Source organism: Propithecus coquereli, unplaced genomic scaffold (genome assembly GCF_000956105.1).
Source record: "Propithecus coquereli isolate 6110/MARCELLA unplaced genomic scaffold, Pcoq_1.0 Scaffold374, whole genome shotgun sequence".
Lineage (NCBI taxonomy): Eukaryota > Metazoa > Chordata > Mammalia > Primates > Indriidae > Propithecus > Propithecus coquereli.
In genome coordinates this window covers 1,858,835-1,864,834 of record NW_012149441.1, presented here as the reverse complement: position 1 = coordinate 1,864,834, position 6,000 = coordinate 1,858,835, and positions in this window count along the sequence as shown.

The window sequence follows — 6,000 nt, the reverse complement described above, 5'->3', positions numbered from 1 at the left end:
ACATAAAAACTGTAACAATTGGGTTTTGGTTAATCTATTTTAATTGTAGAAAATTGGTGTAGAAAATACAAACAAACAAGGGAATGTATCTATAATCCCAGTACCAAGAGACTATCACTATTAACATTTTTCAAGAAATTTTTCTTTGAAGACATATATATGCAGTGATATCTGTGAAAAATGGGATAATGCTTATACATGACATGTTAAAACTTCTGTCCACTTAACAATGTATTGTGAATAGTATTACTATGAGCTTTGAATGACAGACCGTAAAAAAAGATTATCGTTCAATTCCAAAAGATTGTGCTGCTCATTCTATCTTTTTTTTTTCCCTGTTTCTCCCAACTGAAATGAAATGACATCACCTGTTTCCTCGGACACTAGGGGAGACACTGACATGCTCTGTAGGAGAAAGACAGCACAACATCACTTCCATTAATGACAAGTCCTGGCGTGATGTTCCCACACAGGACAATAAATGTTCTCAAGTTTTGGTTATACCTGTGAAGCGTTATCAGTTATGTGGCAGTGGGATTTGACAAGGCTACACGATTGTTACAGGAGCAGAGTCCCCTGCACTCTCGTATGCAGGAGTCAGGAGGTTATAGTAGTTGAAGCATGGGTTATACGGCTGGGCATCCAGGGATGGAATCCCAACTCTGCTATTTAGTAAATGGTTGACCTTTGGGCAAGTTATTTAAACTCTCTGTGCTTAGCTTCCTCATCTGTAAAATTGAGATAATGATAGCACTTCCTTCTTTGTGAGAAGAGTAAATGTACACACACACCCCCCACACACACCTGTAGGACAGTGCCTGATGCAAACCAGGTAGAGCTTGCGAGAAGAGTTAGGTAGTTTCAATCATTGGTTGGTCACTGGGAGCATCGCTCTTGGTCATCGTCTGTGCTTATAACAAAGCACATGTGTATAAAAAGAAACTTGATTAGGCAGCGTGGGTGCATTGCTTTGCTTATAGTAATCCTTAGAAGAAAAAATAAAACAACCCTAGAACTCTATTTTGCAGTCACAGATGGTATTTATCTTTTATTGAAGCTAGCTTAATATTTTTAGTCACAATCGTTTATGACTAGAGATTAGTATGTGTCTGAGAACACCCTTCCTGGTTTTGGGCAGAAGGAGATGTGCTTCTATCTGTTCAACGGGGAGTTGAACTGTTCAACTGATTGAGACGTGTTTCCTCCTCTTACAAAGCTTGCATTCTAATGGGGTCATATTATGATACGTGTAAAACAAAGCACAGTGTATGATACTAAATACTCACCTGCTAGTCGAAGCAGCGTAGATGTACATTTGGGGGTCTGGTGAATAGAAGCTTCATGAAGGAGACAGGACTTGACATTCTCCTTGGAAATGCAGATGATTTGGAGAAAGGGGAGGGGGGCCAGAGATAATCCAGGGAAAGGAGAGAACATCAAGAATAAAGGCCCTAAAAAAAAAAAAAGAAAGAATAAAGGCCAAGACTAAAGTATGCAGCAGGTAAACCTGGGTCGAAAACCAGGAGTTTACAGAAAGGATGTGCAATGAGTTAGGCTAACTGCACAGTGGCAGGAACAGTCCCCACAAGACTGCCGTCCCTTCAGACACCAACCAAAATTTAGGGGTCTTAGGATCATTCTCACTTCATACTAGCTACAAATTCAGGGGTCCCCACTGACACCCTCAGGTTTGCTAATTCACTGGAAAGATTCACAGAACTCACTGAAAGCTATTGCAGCCAACCCTCAGTATCGGAGGGAATTGGTTCCAGGATGCCTGGAGATACCAAAATCAGTGCATACTCAAGCCCTACAGTGGGCCCTGCGGAACCCACGAATGGGAAAAGTCAACCCTTCCAAAACTGCAGGTTACACATACTGGGAATACTATATATATATATATATATATTGTTTGTTTGTTTAGAGACAGGGTCTCACTCTGTCACCCAGGCTGGAGTGTAGTGGCCAAATCATAAATCATTGTAACGTCAGCCTCCCAAGTAACTGGGAACACCATACCTGGTTAATTTTTTTAATATTCTGTACAGATGGGATCTCACTATGTTGCCCAGGCTGGTCTGGAACTCCTGGCTTCAATCAATCCTACTGCCTCAGCCTCCCAAAGTGCTGGGATTACAGGCATGAGCCAGCATACCTGGCCGAATACTGTATTTTTGATCTACATTTGGTTACAGATATAGAACCCTCAGATAGGAAGGGCCAAATGTATTTATTGAAAAAAATCCTTGTGTAAGTGGACCCATGCAGTTCAGAACCATGTTGTTCAAGGGTCAACTGTATGTGAATGATCATGTTTATTACAGGAAAAGGATACAAATTAGAACCAGCAGAAGGAAGAGACTGATATGGCAGCATCAAGAGGGGTCCAAACTCAGAGCTTCCAGTCATCCTCCCCCATGAAGTCATGAACCTCGTTGGCTCCTCCTGGCTGGGATGCATGACTATATGCATAATGAGATTCAGGGAGGCTCACCACACCATCGGTGTCCACAGTTTTTACTGGGGCTTTATCACACACTGCTCATATGACAAAACTTTAGTTTCCAGCCCTTCCTGGAAGTTTGAGCTAATTCTTACCTTCCAGTTCCCCTGGAGGTTGGGACTGATATGATGTGTCCCAAAGCCCCCATTGTAAATCACATTGTTAGGCTGTCCTGTGGCCAAAGCCCCCAAACAAACAAAGACACTCATACCCACACAGGACATTGCAGGGGCCTAGAGATCACCTCCCAGTCTCCAAGGACAAAGGCCAGATTTCTCTCTAGGTCAGGCTAATTCTTTACTAAACAGGTTGGCATAGCAGTTTAAAATCCAAGCAGTTGGTGCTGCAGAAACACTGTAATTTATTGAAATCGAAACAAGCATGATAGATGCAATGTTTTAGAAAGTTGATTCTATTATTAATATGTGAGGTGGAAAAAAGAAAGTGAAATATTTTGCAATAACATAGGCATAATAAAATAAGGACCTAACAGGGAAAATATAATGCATCTACGATGTGTTAAGTCTGCTTCCCATTGTAGCTACAGCCCTAGCACAATGCCCAGCACATGACCCATAAACATATTGGCAGAAGAGCATATTGCTTGAATATTAAACAAATGTGACTTTACTTTTGATTCAATTCTATGAGAACAAAGGAATATCATAGAAAGACTTCAGGAAAGTTTAGAAGTGAAGTTGTACAGATAGCATGGGATTTAGTTTCAGATATGCTGAATTTGAGACAGTGAGCAATTCACTTGGAAATATTCTGCAACCAGTTGGTATTGTGGAATTCAAATATAGTTAAGAAATCAAGGATAGCCAAATATCCTTGATAACTATATAGCTCTGGCATTGGAATTCTTGAGTGCAAATGGTTCTTCAAAGACGTGAGTGCTTGAAAATACAAATAGGCCACATGTAAGCAATGGTTCATTGTTTTTGAACCACATATGTAGATATTTTCAATCTCATGGGAAAACCCTCATCTCCTTTATATATCGTAAGCATCATAGTTATTTGTAAACACATAGGCGTGTGTACAAACATAAACTACATAAACATACACACTCTTCCCATTGCTGTGCTGTCTGTTGTAGATAGAAAGGAATGAGCTCTGGAGTAAGGGAACAGAAATTAAAATTTCTTTATACGATTGTAGGAGAGATGGTGGTCGGCTTACCTAATCTCCATTAGACGTCCCCTTTCCGTTGCCACCTTCCAGATGGGCGACCATATGGCAGTCTGTTAACTAAAACAAGGCAAAGATCTACCATGTAGTTCCGGGCAGGCTTTGGCTTTTCTGACACAGCATCGCTCTCCCTTCTTACTGGAATGCAGCCACTTCACAGCCATGAAGAAAAGAAAGACGTTCTGAGACTTTGGTGCTGACATCATTGAACTGGTGAATGAACCAGCACTAGCAGCTGACTACCTTTGCACTACTAGTTAGGTGAACCACAGATCTCTGTGCACTCAAGACGTTGTATTTGGGTTTACTCATATAGCCATGTGCCGAATTTATAATCTCGCCAACTCAGATTTCTCATTAGTAAAATGTAGATGATCTTAATAACACCTAACTACTACTGTGGCAGTGAAGGGTGAATTATGCTTATGAAAACTGCTTTGCAAATTGTAAAATGCTGTACAAATGTTAGTTGTTATTGCTCATAAAATCATGTGTGCCCTTTCTCCACATCCAGTTATAAAGCTTGATGAAAATGGCTGAAGTGGTGAATAAGTTTTCTGAAAGAGAAAGGAATAGTTCTTAATGAATTATTAACAGCAATTATCTTCTGTGACCATGCTTTATCGTGTACGTCTGCCCGCTGTGGTGCTGAGTTCTTGAGTTCAGTCCAAGAGCACCTAAGAAGAGTTTATATATAATACGCAATACACAGTCTTGTTTCTCCCAGGTTCAGACCTTCTGTCACAGAATTGTTACTGTAATTTCTGTGGGAGGAGGAGAACAATGTGTAGACTATGTGACTAAGCAGGGTGTTTTTAAAAGAAGTCTGCAAAAGGTAAAACCATAATCATGTCCTTTTTTTTTGGAAAACAAGGAAATGTACCACACGACAAATCCATACATTTTATACATTTAACTTCTCCAAACCAAGTGAGAAAGCAAATATTTACATTTCAGTTTATTTACAGAAAATAAACTATAATAAGAAGATGACAAAGTCCATAGTTCATTTGCTAACCTGGGGCTATTCTTTAATAATACAGAGTTCATCCACAGGTATCAGCCGTCACAGACAAAATGTTAGGTGTTCACTTTCTTCACAAATGAGTGTATGAAACTGGAGCTACAAGTTGTAATCTTTTGTTTAATGAATGTGGAATTCCATGCGCACCTCGAATCATTCCGAGTGAACGTCCTTGTACCAGCCTTATGTCCCCAGATTATAAAGTCAAAATGAGCACTCGGACAGACAGTGACTGATTGAATTCTGTACTGTGCATGGCCTGAGACCCTGATAGGAGCTCCTTACGGTCCTTGGACCGTGGATGATATTCTAGATTCCTTTCTAGGAGGTAGGGGGAGGCCTCTAACCCAAGCTGTGTCTTACAATCTGCTGCTCACCGAGTCCTGGAGTTATGGCACAGGACAGAGACTGGGGTGAGATGAGTGAGATGAAAACTGTAAGGAGTCATTTTTTGTGTCCATGGCAAGTGCTTCGCTTACTTTACCCTGACTTTAGTCCCACTGGACAAGAAAAAATAGCTTTAACTTCTTACCAGAGAAAAATGCAAATCCTTTATATTCTTCCACCATAGGGCTCAATGCACATCAGTGGAGAGGCTTCCATAGTGTCAATGAAATGGCCAGTCTGGCTCTCTGGAGTGTCCACATATGATGTAGAGGATAGTGGTATAGTAGGAGTACCATAAACTCTACAATACTCACTCTCTTGAGTTCTTCCTGCTAATTACAGCCATGCACCAGCTTCCAAAATATCCTTCCAAATAGCTCAGCCCACTTTCCCTACAACTGAGGAATGGAGGGCCCACATAGGCTTTGCTGATTCTTTTTTTATTCAACATATATTTATTAAACATCTACTCACGTATTCACTCTTTGGCACTTATTTATTTAGTACCTCTTTTGTGCCAAGCACTTTTCAAGGAGCTAGGGATACAGAATTGAATAAGCTGTCATTGAAATTACCTTCATTGTGGCAATCGACAAAATAAGCAAATAAACAAATATTAAATGCTATGGGGAAATGTAAAACAAAGAAAGGAAATAGAGTAATAGTGTGAGAGGATTTCTTTCATATCAGTCCTTTCAACTCTTCCCCCAATGTCAGTATATCCTTGATATTTAAACAGAATTACTGACACCCTTGTGAAGTCTCAAATTATGATTGGAATAGAGATGATGGTTGCTATATTGACTAGGTTTGATTAATAGCTTAGTGATCTACTCCAACATGTGAGGCTCAAATAACCCTGATTCATAGTTCTATTAGGATTTTGCTATCC